At 44.2% G+C, this 20,424-nt stretch overlaps 1 protein-coding gene across 1 annotated transcript in view; it reads left to right on the top strand.

The window, feature by feature from the left end:
- LOC136052433 (chromatin remodeling regulator CECR2) overlaps positions 1-20,424 on the top strand; it is a 90,563-nt gene that overhangs the window by 26,830 nt on the left and 43,309 nt on the right. Inside the window, exon 2 of the mRNA XM_065742563.1 lies at positions 19,373-19,467. The gene's annotated coding sequence lies outside the window, so the exon portion shown is untranslated. The remainder of the gene's footprint in view (positions 1-19,372; positions 19,468-20,424) is intronic.

Raw genomic sequence — 20,424 nt, 5'->3', positions numbered from 1 at the left:
CCTTTTATTTAGTTGGACAACTGCTTGCCCCTGTCTTATTGGGAGAAAAAGAGGGTGGGAATGGAGAATAAGTGCATCCAGATGGCTTTCTTTTCCTGCTTTCTGTATCATATGCTTGGATTGCTTCACCTCTTACTTATCACCCTTGCACATAGCCCAGAAATTTGAAAATCGTTAAAAATCTTATTCAACAAACTTTTTTTTTTCATAATGGATTGTAGACCATCCAAATTTACATTAACTAGAGTTCAACAAGCCTGGGTTTTGTAATGTGTGTATTTTGTAAGTAAATTAGACTGGCTTCTTTCTGAAGCTCTAATTTTTGTCAGTTCCTTCTGGAATTCTTATATTTCGTATTTATACAAAGACAAATGGTCTGAATGTAATGTTTGAGACTGAAGTTGTGTTTTCCGTATTACTCTTTAGTTCTCTCTAATACGGAGCTACACATCTGGTTTGTGGTTTTGACAATGGTTGGATACTAAGCAGATGTTTTTGCTGTGCTGTCCACGAGGGCACTTAGATCTTTGTCCGAATGATTGCAATTAATGTAGAACCCATCCACGTCTACAATTAGCTCAAACTCCTCTTGCCAATTTGCATAACGCTATACTTGGATATACTAAAATGTGTTTCTTCTAACTTGAGTAAATTGTTCCTTTTTTTTTTTTTTAATTCTCTCCACTTTTAGCTAACGTAGAACAGTATTGTCAACACTTCTCTTCCAATTTCACGTTGCGTGTGCCCCTTTCCAGATCATTTAATATATTAAATGTTGATCATAGTATCCGCCCCTGGGACTTCCCCCATTAACCCTCTTGAAAACTGGCCATTTATTCATGCTGTTCGTTTTTCCTAAATTAGCTTTAATCTATTGACAGATGTTTACCTCTCACCCCATGACTAGCTTCCTTAATAGGCTGTGGTGATTAATATTACCAAAGGCTTTTTGAAAATTCAAATTAATTGTACCTACCAATCTCATTTCTCCTTATAGAAAATATGGAGGTTCCCATTTTTCTTATGTAAGTACCATGCTAATCTGTGCCTCCTGTACTGGATTTATATAACTGTCATAACTACCCTGTTGAGCCATTTTACCGAGTACTAAAGTAGGGTTTATAAGTGTCCATAATGCCCAAGCCCACTGTTGCTTTTCACTCACGAATGTATAGCATTGCCTGCCCTGCAGCTTTGCCACCTCCTATTTAATTTTAACGATCAAGCTGCCAGCAAAATATGTAATGTGCGGCTTCACTCTTACGTTGTTTGAAAGCCAGGCAAGTCCTACCTGGGCCAGTTTGTTTCCAATTTAAATTAATTTTATGTGACTCCGGGCAACAGAGGCAGGCTGCCCTGTGCTTTTACAGCTTCTACTCTGGAGCTGCTGGCTGCAGGCAGCACAGTGGGGCTCTCAGCAACTCACTACCCTCATGCTGACCTGGTGGGCTGAGCAACTGCTCTCTTTCTCTGAAGACTCTCACTCTGGATATTCTTCAGAAAGGTACTCTGAGCAGCTTGGTAGCCCCCTCTCTTCTTCACATCTTTGGGAAGCTTAAGCAGATTTGTAAAAATTGTATATTTTTCTTTTCTAATTTAAGCAAGAAGAATATCTTCATTTAAATACTATTTTAGTATTTTAAAGCAATATATGGCTTTCATATGCATTTTCTTGGGTTCATTTTAATAGTTTGTGACAAAATTGTAGCCATTTCTTCCCATTTTCAGAATAAATTGTTGCTTTGTTATCTGTGTGAAAATGCTGTTGAATGAGTATTTCACTAAATCTCTTGAAATTTATTTGGTGAAGTGGTTTAGGGTTTACTATTCATAGAATCACACAATAGATTGGGTTGCAAGGGACCTCAAAGCTCACCCAGCCCCAACCCCCTGCCATGGGCAGGGCTGCCACCCAGCAGCTCAGGCTGCCCAGGGCCCCATCCAACCTGGCCCTGAGCACCTCCAGGGATGAAGCACCCACAGCTTCTCAGGGCAGCTGTGCCCGTGCCTCACCTCCCTCTGAGTAAAGAGCTTCCTCCTAACATCTGATGTAAATCTCCCCTCTTTTAGCTTAAAACTATTCTCCCTTGTCCTATCACTGTACTCCCTGGTAAAAAGCCCCTCCCCATCTTTCCTGTAGTCCCCCCTTTAGGCACTGGAAGGCTGCTGTAATGTCTCCCTGGAGCCGGACTTCTTCTCCAGGCCCAGCTTTCTCAGTCTGTCTTCACAGGGGAGGTGCTCCAGCCCTCCGAGCATCCTCATGGCGTCCTCTGGACCTAATCCAACAGGTCTGTGTCCATATGCTGGAGGCAACAAAAATGAATGCAGTGCTCCAGATGGGGCCTCATAAGTATTAAATTATTAATGAGCCAGGTGTTTCTTACAGTACTTTGCACCTCAGACTGATTTACTGCAGTTAGTCAACTGACCTGCTTGGTTTTGAATCCTCTGGTCCTTCAGGGCTGTTGGAAGCCAACATCTCAATCCTCTTAGAAGGTTATTATTCAGAAATTGGTAGAGGACAGGAAGCTTTCAGTTTGCAGCTTAGCGTTCTCCTGTGTGTTGAGCCGGGTTGCCACAGGTGACTGTGAAATGAGTATAGAAAGGCTGTAAAGGAGCACAGCAGAAAAAAACACAACCAGATGGTTCATTTTAGAAGTGAAAAACTGGCCAAGCCCATGTGTCAGTGGCATCAAGTCATGCAGAGACAGGCAGAGGAAGGTTGCACCAGCCTGGCAGTGCTAACATTGAGTTCCACATGCAGCTTCATCCACAAAGGGGAATAGGCAGTAACAAAGTGTGTACTCCATGCCACTCACAGTTGGAATCCACGTTTGTCAAGGCTCAGCTGATCCTGTTGGGATGATATCTTCTGGACTCTGCTTTTCTGTTTTCTACCTGCTCAGCCTGTGAGTCTTTTAACACCTCTTGGCAGATCTTCGTTTTGGGTGTTTTTAAACATAATTTTAAATGGTTGGGAATAGTCAGGGAAAGCTTTGGTTCTTACTGGTTATAACCATTTCAAATTTAGCTGTAGGTAGGTATAGTCTTAAAGATATCACTCTATCTCAGGTGTTGGAGTGCAGTGTTTCAGCAGCTCAGAATAGCTTGTATAGCTAGTTTCTTAGCTTTTCCTCTGGTGTTTGGATCACTAGTGGAAGTCTGTTTATATCTTCTCTGTTGATACCCTTCAACTTCTGTGAAGTTTCCGTTGCAGTTTGCAGGGAGTGGGAAAAATCAGTGGAAAGCCTGGAAACTGTTAAAGCAAAGCAATGCTTCTTTGTTGCTAAATACTCAAATTTATCTCGAGCATAGACTCAGCTATTACAGTACTTGTCACCTTGTACCCAGTTGTCCTATTTGTCTCCTACCCCTCCTTCCTAGGGACTACAGTGTTTTTCTGAGGTGTTACAAACTTTCAGCTCCTTAAATGCTGTGTCTTATGTTTTGGCTGACTTTGATACCTCTTCCCCTCGCACCTTAGCAGCTTTAATTTCCCTGGGTCCTGAGATGACATTGTTTCCTCTCCCGTCCTCTCCATGCTGTGGCTTCATCCTGCGCAGCGCGTGCTCTCAGTAGCTGGTGAGACGTGGTCCTGGGAATGCCAGGGCTTGGTGTTTGCTATCCCTGTTATTCCCCTTCAGACACTACTGCTCATCTCAGATGTTTAAAGAATTCAGCCTTACAGGTTTCCCGAGTATCAAGAAAATATTTCCTTAGTTTTATGGAACAACAAAGCAAAATGCCCAACATCATGGAGAAAGTCTGTGGCACAGTGGGGAGATGAAGTCTGATCTCCCCGAGCCTGTCCAGCACCTTAATTACATGATCTCTTCACTGCTTCATCTGAAATTCGTCTCCTGAAGTTGAACAAGCATGTCAAACTGCATTTTTCATCTTTCTCTCATCTCTACTTGTAGCTCGAGGCGTTGGAGAAGAGTGGAGTTCTTACATGTTGGGAATCTCCTTCGATTTTCTCCATTCTTTTATCCCCTCTCTTTTTTCCCTCTCTCTTCTTACATCTCAAGCCATGTAAAATCAAATATCTATTCCCTTCTACATCTGGAATGAGGTTCTCTGTGTTGATACATATACATGCTGCAAAAACTTTCATCCCTACCCTCAGTTTTAAGGCTGCAGCAGGAGTTTTTAGGACCTTCATGTTTTTCCTCATCTGTGACGTTCAATTCCAGGCAACCAATGTTTTCTGCATTTGTCATTTAAGTCACATTTTCCCGTTTGAACTTTGCCATCCCCAGCCAGATTCTGCATGGAATACAAACCCTTTTCTGCCTCGTACACACGAATAGATGTGCAGGGTTAGATCAAAGGTCCGGCTAGCCCAGCATCCTGTCTCCTATTGTACGGCAGATACCCAGGGAAGAGTGTCAGGATAGGGCAGTTGAGCAATGGTGCTTCCCTAGACTGTGCTCTCAGCCTCTGGCTCATGTTAGCAGCTCAGTAACTGCCTTTTGGGTTGAACAATCCATGATAGATTATGTTTTTTTCCTGATGTTTTTCTTGTTTCTTCTGTGAACACGTGTGCAATTTTAGTATCCTTAATATTCCATGGCAAAGAAATGGACAGATGATTCATTGCTTACGCAGGGAATTGTCTATCTTCTTTTTTCACCTGATAATTTTGTCTGATGACTGTCCATTCCATTTTCTGAAGGTACTACAGGCATTCATTTTCTATGCCATTTCTGGTTTTAAAGTCTTTCATTGTTTTACATAATTGTTTTTTCCTGCAGAAGCTTTTATGCTTTTCATCACTGTTGTTGCCCTGGTCTGGATTCTCCAGTTCTTTTATTTTCCCCAGATGTGGGAACAAGAAATGCATGTTGTTCAAGGTGTACGAAAGGCTTTCTTTACTCAGAGGTATGATGATGACATGCCTTTCCTAGGTATGCCCACTATTTGTTTGTTTTTGACAGCTTCCGCTATATTGCCTCTTCTTTCAGAGTTACATACACTGTTGCCCAAGCTGTATCTCTGCTGAGCCTTCTCATGCACTTTTGCCTATGGTCTGGAGCCTGAGTTACCCTTCCTTCACCAGAATTTCCTTTTTCCTCTGGCTTCTCTCTTTTTATGCTTCCACTGTATCTGAAAGCTTCCTTCCTCCAGTGCTTCTGTCCACCTTGATCTCTAAATTCCTGCCAAAGATTCATACTACAAAGCCCTTCAAAAGCATCTGCTTTTTTTCCCCCCTTACCTAGTGTACCAGCACTGTCAGGCAACTTTCTATTATGCTGGAAATAAAAAGTGCCTCTAAGATTCAGCCAAGCTCACAGAATGAAGATCCACATATGTATATCCAATCCACCCTTCTTTCTTCTCCTTTCCTCTTCACCATCTGTTTTTTAATCTGGTTTCTGTGTGCATTAAGGTATAATTTTACACCAGTGCAGATAATTTCATGTTTAGCTCCAGTTTGTGCCATCTAAGTGTCTTGCATTAATAGAGCTTAATCTGATCACAATGTGGGTAGCATCCCAGCGAAAGCAATTTTACAGGTTTTTAAGCAGCAGTCCAGGGGAGTCTGGGGCCTCCTGTGTTCCTGTCTGGGAGTTTTTGGAGAGAAATCACTCAGATGATCTGTGTAGCTTATGCCTAATAAGCCTGATGTTTCTTGTCTGTGTTGGACCCGCTGCACCACTAATGTGCAGATGTACAATGTGTTTGTCTTCCAGACATATCTGACTGTACATAGCCTCCACAAATGGCAAACACATATGCAGGGCTGGAGATGCACCAAGTGCATTGTGCTTGCTGCATACATTTGTCAGCATGAAAGCATTGGTCCAGGGTTGTCCTGGAGGAGTGGTACGGGAGCAGTCTGCCATCAGCTGCCCTCCTGCACAAGTCCCGGGTTGCTGTGTGCTTTAAATGCAACAAAGGAAATGCAGCCTGACCTGCAGTTGCCATATCCCTATTACAAGTGATGAAATTACCTTGATTCCCTCTGTTCCCTAACGGTGTGGTATCCCTTGCTCTTTCAGCAACAGGGAGTTGCTACAGGCTGTGCATATTCGAAAAATTGGGTCTCATGCTTAGGTGCTCCTGTGATGACTTTGGAGCTCGAATGTCTTTCTCTTATGCATAGCTTCATACTATGCCAATCCATTGGAATGAATGTTGGCTGAGCATGAAACTGAGCTAGAAGTGGGTTCATGCAGCAGTCAGAAGCCTGGTCAGAATGTCGTGAATTGTCAGACGTAGTTTTACTGCTCTGCATTTGGCTTCCTGTGTGATCCAGGGCAATTCATTTAGCTTTGCCGTGTGAAGTCCATGTTGCTGATGTGAGCCTGAATACCATCAAGACACACAAAGTCCTCCTGTGTATGTTACTGGGCCTATTTGAAGACTGATGATAAAGTTAACAAAATCGACCCTTCTTTGTGAGCTTTTCTGCGTGCCAAATGATCTTTATGGCTGGAAAAAAAATGGACTTCAAATGTTTCCATATAACCACGTCTCAGTAAGATCCTTGAATAAGTGATGTTGCTCTTACATTATTAGCTGTTGAATCTACTGTTTACAGTGATGTTGGCAGTGTGATCTGCTTCTCTAGTAAACGGGGTGCAGAGCCATTCTGATGTTAAAAAAGGGACAGAAACAATTGGAAACCCCTGCTGCCAGGCAAAGGAAGTATGAGCGGGGTGGAGGGAGTGGACAAAAGCTTAATCTTTCTCTGTTTCTTTAAGAGTTTGTGCTAATCAATTTTAACTAACACAGAAACATCAAAATCATAAATCTGTTCAGCTCCTACATGATTCTCAGCAAAACAGTTTACAGGCTGTTTGTCCTTTAGCTGTTCTCTTCCAGGCTGTGCCATACCTAGCATTTATTTCACATATAATCTCCTTCTGTTATCTTTGCAGGTTTAACAAAATTTAAGTTACATTTGAGACAGTGGGGCACGCTTTCTTTGGTTATCTCCTTTTAATGATAGCTTTAGGCATAATGAGAAATCGTGGCAAGGAAGTCCAAATACTGCAGATACAGTCAACGCGCTCATCCTTCTCCCCCTCCAACCCCTCCCCAAGAATTGGGACTCCTGCTTGCTGCTATTGTGAGAATTAATCCTTTAGTGTTCCTCACTGCTTTACCTTCTCTATAGCCAATAAGCACACAGGGGCCGGGAGGTTGGATATGTGTTGGGAAGAATGAATAGCAATGGATCAAAATGCTGTAGCCTCTTCTGCAAGAGCAGAAGGGGAAAGAAAAGGGCGGGGGGAAGTACATTGCTTTTCATTTGAAAAATAGCTATGATACCTCAGTTTACACCAAAATTAATGTGACTTTTTGGGGATTTCAGTTCCTTAGATCACAAGGAGAGATGGCAGGCAAATTCCTAACTTTGCACCCCAGTTAGAAGTCAATATGGGAATAGGAAATCATTCTGAATGCTGATCCTTGACTGCCAGCTGTGGATATACTCTTGCACTGATTAAGTCTGTCCACCATAAACTCATAGATGGATTTTTATTTCTAGAACTTATTTCAGGGGAAAACAAAGTGACATTATGTAGCCCTGGTTTGATAACTTTCATCTGTGTGAGTAACTGCAGTGACCAAGTTTTGTAGTTTGCAGCATAGGATGCGATGTTGTTGTTAGCTTTTTCTTCTTCTCTTTGGATTGGTTAGAAGTGTCGTGGAGTTTTATTGTGTTAAAAATGGCTTCCTGAGGTTTCTGTATGCTAGGAAGGAATGAGTTGGGAACAGTTGTTGGCACTCACATTGCTATAGTCTTCTTAGTCAGGCTGATTCACAAGAGATGTGAATCCTGACAGTGGGATTGGATTCACCTTTCAGTACAGCAGGATTTAGTCCTCTGAGGGTAGCCAGGTCACAGTCACCTATGCCCATGGTCAGTTAGGTCTTTTGGACAGTAGCAGCATAGGAATGCACTGAACAAAATGTTGGTGCAGAACACAGCTGTAATGCCTCCTGAACGATGCAAGTCTTTGAGATGTTGTGGTGCACAGCACAAGTAAGGCTCTGTGCTCCCTCTTTTAAGGAAGTTTGGAAATCATGGGATTATTTTATACCCAAGTGTTCACTGGGCATTCTGTCATATTTGAATCAGTCCTAGCTCCATGCAGCATACAGTGCAATTTCAAACAAGCAAGGCAGTGTCTCAAAGGCACAGTGCTTATGTGAAGCTGGTTAACGTATGACTTAGAAACCTTATATTTGAAAGCTTTAAACAGTACTAATATGTTGAAAGCACCACATGAAAAGTATGTGCATTTCCTCAGTTTTGCTTCTTTTGAACGCCTCCTCTGGACAGAAACACTGAACAGAATGAAACATTTAATTCACTGCTGAAAGAATTAATTTGTAATGTTGCGATTTGGGATTCTTGAGCTTATGAGCTGCCCGGTGCAGCTGTCCTTGCTGTTATCTGTGGAGCTTGCTGTTCAGAGCAAGCCAGCATAGAAATGAGCCTTACTGCTCTCCTGCTTTGAGATGTCTGTGAACAGCCAAGATGATTCTTGTTGTCTTATAAATAGTAAGCCTTAGGTATTCGTCTCTGTTCTGTATATATTGCAAAACAGCAGAAAATTGTCAGATGGGATGCCTGAAGTCACCCAGCCTGACAAAGCTGGAAACAGGTTTCCTGGCTCCCACTACTGTACTTTAAACCACAAGATTAGTCTTTTTTGAAAAGGATAATCTGCACGTTTGAAGAAGGCTTTATAAAGCTCCCATTAACCCTGGTACCTAGTGAAGAATCTAATTTATGTTCTGGCAAATGAAAGCAGTTTCGAAGACCTTAGTGCTACAGGTCACTGTCAGACCTTCAAGGTCTGTTGGCACCAGTTTAATTTTTCTCCCGTTTGGATTCGCCTGTCTGTCATTTCTGGGAAAGGAGGAAAAAACTCTTCTCCTGAGGAAAGGTTTCCAGAGACGTCCAGTTGCAAAGAGCCAAGGACAAGGTCCACTTGTGGTTTTTTGCTGTGGTTAATTAATATACAGAATGGTTGATGTTTCCATTCAAGCCTTAAAAGAGAGAAAGAGGTACTTTCTGGCAGAGTTCTTGGGGATGACATCCAAGATCTGAATTCCAGTAGCCAGTGACTGGAAGTGACCTTTCAGACTAAAACATTGAGCTTTCGAGTTTACCCCTGAGTCCTGGAGCTACCTTATCTGGACACACAGCAGAGAGGAAAAATGTGCTAGTTTTATTCTGTTATCTCTGCTGAACGCAGCATCTGAGCACTGGAGAAGTAGCAGTGCATCAATCTCAGCACTGCTTTACTCCAAGTGTGCAAGTATTTAACAGGGCTAGGCAAAGATATCTAACTGGTTGGCTTAGGGGAGGAGAGAGAGACAAACAGAAGTGTAGCTCTCATCACCGCATTTGTGAAGTGAGAATAAAGGCCACGGCTTTCCTGCTCCCATGCTCTACTAATAGCACTTGTACAAGGTGGTTATGTAATTATCTGTCACCATTTTTTCCCCTGTTTTGGGCAGATCTGTTATTTCATCCAACCAAAGTGTAAAGAATTCAGGAGAATAGAAAGGTACCGTGAAATAAAGTCTGTAGAATAAGTGTTACAGTATTAGACCTAAGGTTCTTGTGCATCTGGACAATAGTTTACTGGCCTCCTCTCAAATTTTGACGCTGCTTATAATATCTGTTTAAGAGTGTAGTTAGCATTAACATTTATGAACATAATTATTACTATGAGCAATAATTTGCTGTTTCTGGCTAATGACTATTATTGCGTAAATAGCCAGCTGTTTGTAGCAATCTGGGAGTTTATTGGCAGTAAAGGCAGCATTAAGTAAAGCTGGAGAAGGATTCCTGTATGGCATGTATGTTGAAGACAATATTCGTTCTGCACATTGGAAAGACAGAGAGCTACTAACACTCCATCACCTCTTTTATAGAGCCAGATCTGGTGCCAGATGTGGAGTAAAACACAGAGTGTCCATCTCCTGAAGGCATGAAGGGCTGTTTCTTTTCCCTTAGCAAACACAAACGTGAGCTGGGCTCCTTCCAGACCTGGTAGTTCATTGCCACGTCTGGCCAAGGGGTGTTGCTCTCGTCTGTATTAGTGTCAAGTTATTCAGAGTATGTCACGAGGAGCAGCTCTCAAGGCTTTCCACTTTGCTCAAGCACCTAAAAACGCTGTGACGCTCAGCTTTTCACTTTGTTTTCCCAAGCAGACCTTTCTCCCTTCTGCCATTCCCCTGGTTGCAGCCAGTGAGATGTGAATTCCTGTGGGTCCCTGGCTCTTGTCTCAGCTGCTCCCAGCAGCCACCCCGGTCACTAGGCAACGCTTCTGTGTCCCGGTTGGGTTTTCCACCAGCATCCTCTGGAAGATGAGGGCTCAGTGGAGCAGGGCAGGTCTGTGCACTGAGCAGGAACGCTGCAGGATTTCTGTTGGAGCTGGGCGGGTGGCTGGGAGCGTGTGCTGGATGTGGGCTGGGGAGCGGTCGCTGGGGGAGGGATGCTTGGAGCTCAGTCTGGGCTTTTAAAGCACAGGGGTGCTTTTCCAAATACCTGATGGAATACAGATGTCGGATAGAACTGGAGGTAGAGTTTGAAGACTGAAAGAGGTAATGCCTTGCGTTTGTGGTGATACTAAAATCATGCAGTGACACGCATTAAAAAGATGGCAGAGTTGTGTAAGGAGCTGTGACTCACGTTGCAATATTCAGCAGACTCAAGACACCACTTTTGGTGACAAGGCTGTCCCCTAGGGTATGCAGCTCACATTCAGACAGTAGCATCTGTTTCTTACAGCAACTTAAAACTTGCTTAAAGCCATTAATTTTTGTATTGAAGCTTGTCTGGACTGTGCAAGCTTGGAACAAACTCACAGATTCCCCCAGGCAATCAAGGGGATGCTTTTGACTGTCCAGAGTATTGCTAAGGCAGGTATCTTGACAGTGCAGGAGAGGACTATTACTAACATTTCCTCAAGCTGATAAGCGATAGAATACATGCACATTTTTAAAACCTGTTCTTAGACTGGAGCCTCTTGCAAACAGTCAGTTTGTGCATCTGCATGGCTGACTGACTGAATCATCTGGATGGCTATCAGTGGGCATATTGAGACTCTGCAAGTTTTTCTTTGCTAGATTAACAGCAAAAGGTTGGAACTTGGATTTCACTGTAGCACCACTGGAAAATTCATCCCCCTGCTATGTGCAGGGGTAGAAATCCATGAAGTACCTGCCCATAGCTACAGGCTCTCTCCAGCTGTTCTTTTGTTTGACCCAAAATGAGGAGGAAGAATTTTTCGTGCCGGTAGCACTTTAAGGCCAATCTCCCCGCTGAGCCACAAGCCAGGGTTTGTTTGCACTGGGTACTCTGTGGACTGCTCTCAGCAGCTGAAGGGGAGTCAGAAGAATGGCTGGCTGGGGAGATCAGATGAAAGAGAAAAGCAAGGCTTTACAGCCTTTTTTATCTTAATGCATTTCACCGTTTCATCCCGTTTTCTCAGGCAAGGTTGAGCAGAGACCTTTTTCTCATTCAAAAGCCAGGCTGTGTTTTCATTGGGGGGGTGGGGGGGGGAGGGGGGCAAAAGAGATGTCAGGGAATCACCTGAATTCTCAGAGGACAATCTGCGCTTTTTGATTGTTTCAGCACACACGAAGAAAGGTTATTCACAAGGTGCTTATCTAGGGGCAGCTCTAGTAGCACCCTGATGGGTGGGGGAAGCCATATGAATAGCCAGAGCACTGCTCCTCTCTGGTATAGGAAAGCTTTGATGGGGTGAGTGCAAAACAGCTGCATAGCTTGGATGCCATGCTGCACATCAGCAGTGCGTGGTGGCAGAGAGGAAATTCCCTAGGAGCTGTGGATAATGTGCGGGCTAGAAGTAGAGGTTGGCCATAGGTATGTCATTCTGGAGGTATAAAGAGTGTTGAAAATTCCCTTTAAAAGGTTACTTTTCCCAGTAAGTCTTGAGATCTTTGCAGAAACTTTCACCAAGCAATCCACTCCAGATTTTGGTATTCATCCTTTCTCTTCCCAGTGCTCATGCTGAGCAGATGAGCGCAATGGCCAGACCTAAAATGAAGAGCATCTACAGTCTGATCTCATCCTCCCTTGCTGCCTTTGGCTGGAGAGGAGGAGGAGCTTTGAAATCGGATTATTACTTCGAGCCTCTTGGCTTTGGAGCTACAGACTGTTCACTACATTGCCAATGGGCTTAAAAGCTTAGCAGAACTCCCACTAGGTGCCCAGGAAGCCTCTTACCCTCAGAGGCAGTGACATCGCGGGATCAGCTGTTCCTTATTTATCGTGCAGCAGAATCATCCGGGGAGGTGTCTCATGAGCCCAGTGATGTTTCCAGAAACAACATCAAGAGCAGGTAGTTTTGTTGATGCTGTGCCTGCCCCACGTGATTGCTCTCAGCCAGAGCACGATGTCAAACAGTTGCTAAAATTGTTTGTCTTCAGCCTCTGGTAGTACTTAGTAAATGGGAACATCATACCCAGCATTTATGGAGAGAGAAGGGTTGAAGATATCTGGAATGCCCTACTGGGGGATTCTAAGCCTAAAATGGTAGTGTCTACTAGTAAGTTAGCAATCTTAATTGTATCTGTGCAGCTACTGAGATTCTTCCTAGTCAATAATAAATGGTATCTTTCTTATCGAGAGGCAAACAGGATGCAATTCAAGTGGACTTTGTTTCCTCTCATACTGTTGCCTTTGGAAGTTATATTCAGCTAGAGGAGTTGAGCTTGTGGCTTAGGCAATAGTGGTCATCTGTTATGAGAGTGTTTTCATTTGTTTTGGGCTTTTTGTTTTGTTTTGTTGTTTTATTTTGGAGGGCATGATCCTAGTGCTGTTTCCATAAAAAAATCAGGGACCCCTGATTAGAAATTTATGCACACTGGTGTTGAGCTTGCTTTCCTTAATTGCTCTTCATGGGCTTCTTGGAAGTCTTCCATGGGGTCTGCAAGAGGCTGGCAACCATTGGTTCAGCTGAGGCTGAAATTTCTGTCTCTCTACCACGTAAAGCCATCTCAGTGCCCAGTGTGATGTCTGCCCCTCAGCCAGTGTAACTGGCTTATGGTAAATGGCGTAGATTATCTGTTCTGAAGGAAAAGGGGATTATTTTGCAAGGGAGAAATGATCCTTTGGAGGGAAATAGCTCAATCTCCAAATGTTTTGTCTGCTAATAAAACTGCTCAGAAAGAAAGATTATGGCAGTGGCATCAAGTGTCAAGCCTTATGGGTTCTTTCTTAGCCTTGCCACAGAGTGAAGTATGCCCTTGGTAAGGATGCTGAGCTTTGTGATAGTTTCTCCTTCTGTAAAATTGTTCTGTATGTGGGTGTGTGCCTCCCCTTCCTTCACAGGTGCTGTAAAGCTTTATTCAATGTTTTAACAATGCTTTGATGCTCTCGCATGAAAGCTACTCTGGAGGCATAAAATACTCATGTCTAACTATTAAGCAGAAACAAATCGCTTGTTACATCAGAGCTTCAGATGTACTCTGTCCATCTGAAAGGGTACTTTGTAGGGGGAAGAAACAGTGAGCAGCAGTTTAACATCTAAGTGCTGACAACGCATAAAAATCCTAACAAATGTAGTTCTTGTCCCAAATTGGTTAGCTGGCAGGCAAGATGATCTAGAAGGAGAGGACAGTGTTATTATCACCAGTAGGCTGTGATAGGTCATGAGGGAGAAGGACTGATCACTCCGAAATCTCTTTTCAGTGCAATTTAGCCACCTAGTGTGAGCTGCTCGCATTTGTTTGTATTGCACAGCAGTGAAAAATCCCAGTTGCAGAGCAAGCTGCAGCGTGCTGTGTAAACAGGGGAGGGTCCCTGTCCCCAAGGAGAGATCAGAGGCAGCAGGTTAACGTGTATGGAGTACAGGAAGACACCACTGCTCTGGCTGCAGGGTAAGTGACAGCACAGTGGTCTCAGTTCAGCAGCAGCCTGGTGCTTGTCCCAATTTTTAAGCATTCTGATAGAGAGGCTAAAGAAGAATAAAAAAGCAGGGTTTGTCAGCAAGCCAAGCATAGAAAGTTGTTCCATGACGAAAAATGGTCATCAGCACTGCAGAGGGTTTTTATTTTGAAACCTACATGGGCCAAAGTGAAAGGAATCCAACACTAAGACATTTGTGCAGTCCCATACATAGCCAAAGGGAGATGCTGGGGAAGAGGAAGACTTGTTATCTGTACTGCTAGTACCATGGGATTTGGTCTTTGCAAAGAGTTGTAATACAGAGGCAATACAATAAATTCTCCCTGCGTTTCTGTTTATAACCATCTCCCTAATATAAAGCTGTCATCTCACACCTCTGCTTGGCCCTGGCATAACATTATGTCTCTATTTACAACAGGCTTGAAATAGCCTTCAAAGTCTTCTTACAGAAAGCTGAGGGAAAGACTAGAGGTCTCAGAAGGTGCTGACAGACATTAAAGGCAGAACTGAAGAAAGAAGAAAAGGGAAGCACTTTGCTGCTCCTGCTTTTCCCTCTGTGCCAAATGATGATCCCTTTCTAGCTGGGTAGATTTTTTCCTCTATCAGGTGCATGCTTTTTGCCATGGCATCTCACATGCTGTGCAGAGGCTGCTGCAGGGGCAAGTGTCATTGAATTCTTTCACCTTGTGCCCCTGGAGCTACTATTGAATGCCAGCTTGGCTTGTGGTCCCCAGGAGCCACGATGAAGATGATGATGATATTTGAGGAGAGCTGCCATTTCTCCCCATGATGCAAATACAGACAGGAGGAGCCAGGGGCCCTTTTCACATAGGAAACCATAAAGCCCTGGAGCACCATACAACCACATCATTTCCCCAGGACTAGGGCAGTTGGGAGAGCATGAAGCTGTGGTGGTGACGGCCAGCACTGCAGAAATACCGGCTCTGTTGTGTTGCCAAGCTGTCTGTTGGGGCTGGAGAGTTGCAAGATATGCAGCGTGTCAGGTTGGGAGTTTAATCTCCTCTCAAATATTTGGATAACGGTTGGTGCCTCCAGCCAGCCTCTGAAATTAAGATAATGTGTCTGGGAGACTCCATCAGGACCAGGAACCATAGCTGCTTTCTATGGCTTTACTTGCAGCTATCTAAACCCACTGCTGTGTGCACTATTGGGGCAGAGTGCAACACCCTCTTTATTTGCCACCTCAAGCTGGTAGCCTCAGTAGGCTTCATGTTTTGAACCTTTATTTCCATACAATTACAGCAATCACTTATGGGGAGAGTATGACTGGGCTGAAGAAAGCACTCTGGCTGTGGAGGAAGATGTTATCTGAAGGGAGTTGAGTACATCCTAGGGACCAAGTGTGCTGACAGACCCAACAGGATTGTTGCCTCTTCTTTGGGACTGCATCTTGTTTTTTGTTGTGCTGACCTCTTGTTGCTTTGTTTGGATGGGCTGGGTGTGCCTTGCACTGGAAGGAGGATGCATTTGCTATACTCACGCCTGGTACCTGTCCTCAGTAATTATCGGTGTGGTGAAGGAAACATCCTGGCTCCATTTAGCAGTTGTGTTGCAGTTTCTATGCATGACTTAGGGCTGGCTCAGCATGGCCCAAGGGTGACTTTTGGTAATGTCCTAAACCCTTCAGCAAAAGCCTGTTGAGTCACTTGGGAGCACCGCAGTAGAAAGCTGATAACAGCAGCAGTCTAGAAATAGAGGTGAGGGGATTGGGTTTTTAAACTGGTGAATAACTTGGAAAAGGCTTAGCCATGCTTAAACTGGTTATGTCCCATCAGATTCGGCCACGGATGATTCAGCTCCAGTGCAGAGCTGAAGTCCGCGTGGTCCTACACGTCCGTGCTGTAACACATGCCGGGCCTCTCTGCAGACCTGGAGCCCGTCTTCTGAAGCAGAGGCCGGGGACCTAGGGAGGCCACCTCCCAGCATGCCAGGAGCCAGAGCCCAGCCCTGCCCGCTCCTTTCCCAGGGAGCAGAGGGACGGGTTCATGGCCTCTCGCCTGGCCTGGCTCACCCCACTGCGGGCCAGCGCTCCTCGCGGGCAAGGTGGTCACCCTTGCTCCTGCGGCCGCTTTTTCCCAACAGCCACTGCATGACTCAGAGGGGATTTAGTCGGGGCTGGGGGAGGGAAAGACGTTAAACAGGCTTTTCCCTAATGAGGTGTGACGCCAGCTGGAGAGGGGGAGAATCCTGCTTTTCTCCTGTCTCTTGCTCTCTCCAGCTACGGGAGGAGGAGGAGATGTGTCCCCCCCTTCCTCTGCTGATTTGCTGCCTCTTCTGTTTCCTTTCTGTTCTGTCCCCAAAGCGTTTTGGCAAGGTTCAGATTTCTGTGCTCACAGCTCAGTGCTCAAAGAGAAAGGGGAAAAACAAAAGGGTTGCAGGCGCAGGGGGGAGGGATGGTGGCAGGGAGGAAGCCCAGGGCCCGTCTGGAGCACAGGGATGGGCGCCCAGGGGCAGGCCTTGCCCTGAGGCTTGGAGACCTCTTTCTCCTGTGAGTCCCTTACCCTGCTTCACCTACCTCTGCTCTGGGGACGTCGCATGCAGCTGTTGGAGGAGAGGGCTGGGAAAACAGGGCTTATTCCTCCTCTTCCACAGTCTGGGCTGAAGCAGTAGGTGCAAACCCAACTGTGTGATCCAGAAATGTTGAGATCTGCATGTTGTGCTCCCTGGCATTCCAGCAGCACCTTGTGCATGTGGGAAAAGTTCTATGTTCACATGTTTCTGGGGTAGAACACCTAGGTGGAAAATAGTAGTGCTGAGCTGAATGGGGCTCAAAAACCACTGTGGCCTTCGAGTACATAAAGGGAGCTTGTAAACACAAAGGGGAACAATGTTTTACACGGTCTAATAGTGATAGGACTAAAAGTGGGGAGATTTAGGTTAGATGTTGGGAAGAAATTCCTTACTCAGAGGGCGGTGAGGCCCTGGCACAGTTGCCCAGAGAAGCTGTGGGTGCCCCATCCCTGGAGACCCTCAGAGCCAGGTTGGATGGGGCCCTGGGCAGCCTGAGCTGCTGGGTGGCAGCCCTGCCCATGGCAGGGGGTTGGAACTGGATGGGCTTTAAGGTCCCTTCCAGTCCAAGCCATTCTGTGATTGTATGATTCTCTGAGCCTTCACTGGGAAATGAAAGTACATCTCTCTGCTCCTGCCTTATCACAAGCAGCAACCCAAGAGAAGCAGACCAGAGCTTGATAGGACAGTATCAGTATCTTTCTCCAAGGCTTTACAGGACAGCGTATCCTTATCTTTTTTCCAGGATGAATGGCCACCCCGGACAAATAACCACTGCAGTGGTGGCCAAGGGAAGGCAGGGTAGGCTGCTCCACCCTGCATGCCCATCCTCGCCCAGCACCTCAGGAATGTCCCTTATCTCCCTGAGTGACCTGCAGGCTCCCAAAATGTAAAGGTCACTGCCGGGCCTGGAGAACAATCCTTGGCAATACAGGACTATCTGAGGGGATTGTGGCCGCTGTTTAATGAGTGCTAGTCAAACAGCAGGCTGAAAGGGCTCACGGGAAGCAATTTAAATATCCCTTCGTACAAAAGGCTGTCACATCCCGGCAAAGGCAGGCTGGTGACTGACGGCTTTAGTGCACAAGTGTACTATGGGTGAGGGAAAGGGGGAGGGATATCTTCCTTTGGAGGCTTACTGTTTTTCCCTTTCTTCTGACTCCTCACGTATCATTTTTCACAAGGTCCCTGTGATAACCTACCTGAACTACATCACATACCCTTTTTATTTTTTATTTTATTTTTTTTGTTATTCTTCTCCTCTCACGTGTATTTTATTAAAGGGCAGATGACCGCCGAAGTCCTTTGCAAACTAAATAAGTCAACGCCTCCAAAATACTGGCTGTTTACCAAGAGAATTCACTTGGTGATTATTATTTACATAGCATGATTACTGTTTATATAGCAATAACATCACTCTATTCTAGTGATGGCAAGCAGTAAATGTACTTTTTGCATCAACTTCTCATTAGGCAGAGTGGTCATCTTGAGGCCAGAACTGAGATTCATGGGACATTTTGTAGCATGCAGCAGGGATGCTGTGTCAGGCTTAGGCTGCCCCTTGTTCCTTCTCTGCCTCAAATCTTCCCGTAATAGATGTATTTAATACATTCTTCACAGGGCAGGTGTCAGGCTTCTGCTTATGAAGCACTCTGGGTACTCTGCAAAAGGTAAATAAGAGTGGTGTTTGTAATGAAAATATGCTATTAATACATTTCCAGTTAAAAAAAAAACACATGAAAAGCCTTTAAGCAGCATTTAATCTGCAGTCTATTATCAATAATTTTATTACTGCTGTTACTGAAGTCTAATAAAAAAGCATTTTCCCTTCTTTATTGGGTAAGTGCCAAAACGTTTATCCTTTATCCTCTGGCCATTAACCTTTATTCTGTAGCCATTAGCTTGGCCGTTTGTGTAATAGTCTGTTGAGTAGCATTCAAGTAGAAGTTTGTATTCATTCCATTATTTACTCTGAAACTCAAAAAGAATAGCTTCTTATGGCTCTGTTATTTATCCATATCAAATCTTGTTGCGAAGTTAACTGTTGATGATCACTCTAGTGGGAACTGGATTTTTCTTGTTGTGAGTGATGTTCTGGAAAATGAACACAACTGTAGCTAACTCAGTGACGTTTTGAGAGTACAGCTTGATATCTGGCTGAAAACCAGTTTAGAGACTAGATGATTGGTTGGACTGGATGATCTTAAAGGTATTTCCAACCTTAATGATTCTATAATTCTGTGAAAATACCAACTACATTTCAGCATTTTGTCTTTTTTTTTTTATCAGTAAGTTTCTGCATCACACCTTTACACAGCCTCTATTGTGCTGAAATAAGCTGTAATACTCTCCAGGGCTCTGTCAAGAGTTGAGGGCTTGGGGTGGGGTCATGAGGTCTGACAACTCTGCCCCTTCTTTCTATCTTATTGAAAAAAAATGAAGGGAAATACATAAAAAACAAGGATTTTGATTATTTCTTAAGCATTTTCTTGCTAGCTCTCATCCCTCTTTGCCTACCCATCCTCTCTGTGAGTGGCTTTTGGGGCCATACTTAAATGAACTCACTAGCCATAGTGAGTGGAAAATAGAAGAACGAAACTGTTGATTCATGCCCATGACCACACAGGAAAGATCATGGACTTCTTATTAGGTCATAATATCTTATCCTCACTTAAACATATATTTCTGTTTCCAGTCAAAAGCTGAAGAATGTCTTTCAGTAAAACCCATTCAGGGTCCTCACATAAATTCTTGCAATGAAGAAGTGGTAGGAGTAGTGTTCTTAATGATGGAGAATTTTGGCTTACCCAGTGTATGCCTTCCTCCTGTACATGTACTTTCTGTTTGGTGTTTTTTTGGTCCTGATAAGCTAACAGTATATTTTGAGGAATTAGTTTGATGGCTGGATTTTTTTTTTCTCTCCTTTCTTCTCATTAGGAACTGGAAGCTGCTCTTCACAGGGATGATGTGGAGTTTATCAGCGACCTGATCGCCTGCCTTCTTCAAGGTTGCTATCAGCGCAGAGACATCACGTGAGTAACCTCACTCTGTGGCTTAAGTGCTTTGCACGGGAGCTAATTAACAGAGTCACAGGGATGTTTCACAGCCTTGGAGTGATGACATAGCAGTGATCAGCAGTCACTAACAATCAGGCCGGATTCTTCACTAAGTGGAAGGGAATTCCAGCTCTTCTAGGGCTGAGTTGCAGGTTATTGATTTTATGGACCCATTGTTAAGCAAACTTCTTTGGGAGAAAAAAATATTCAGATCCCACGCAAATCTTTTTGGTGCTCTGCTGTGGCACTAATGCATGCAGAGAACATCTGCTCTTGTGTTCCAAACTCTTATTTGGACAATTTAGTGATACCACAGTAAGTGTTTAAATCATCACACATTTGAGGGATGTGGTTTAGTGGGTACGGTGGTGATCAGCTGATGGTTGGACTAGATGATTTTAGCAGTCTTTTACAACCTTAACAATTATATGATTCCATGTTTTCAGTGTTTTATTTGCATTGCTTAGAATAGAACTTGCTGCTCTGCAAGCCATTTCACTTGCATGGAAGACCCCACTGCTTTACAGAGAGAACTAATTTTCTTGGAAATAAGAGGAGCATTGGAAGCAGTTCAGTTACAGAATGCTGGAAGGTGCTTTGACATGTTTCTGGATGTTGAAACATCAAGAAGACACTTCGTTGGTGTCTACCTAAAGTAGCTTTCTGAAAGGAGACATTTGTAGAACATGATTCTTTGAAAGGTCACTGTTCCCCCAATGAAATGTGCTCCCACTGGTAACAGTGCTCTTTATTTTTTCTTTTCCTGTGAATCAAGCTAATAAGAAAGCGTAACTGGGGAGACAAAGGCAAGTTGGCAACAATTGCTGTTGCTTACAGGAGGTACTTAGGCAAGTACATAGTCATAACCATAGGTGCTTGTACAGTATTTTTAATCAACTGATGATGTGTTGTGTACATATTTATGCCCAGAAA

Source organism: Cyrtonyx montezumae, unplaced genomic scaffold, assembly GCF_038088225.1.
Source record: "Cyrtonyx montezumae isolate F1298 unplaced genomic scaffold, pur_monq_1.0 scaffold_3, whole genome shotgun sequence".
Classification (NCBI taxonomy): domain Eukaryota; kingdom Metazoa; phylum Chordata; class Aves; order Galliformes; family Odontophoridae; genus Cyrtonyx; species Cyrtonyx montezumae.
This window is presented reverse-complemented; position numbering and strand designations above follow the sequence as displayed.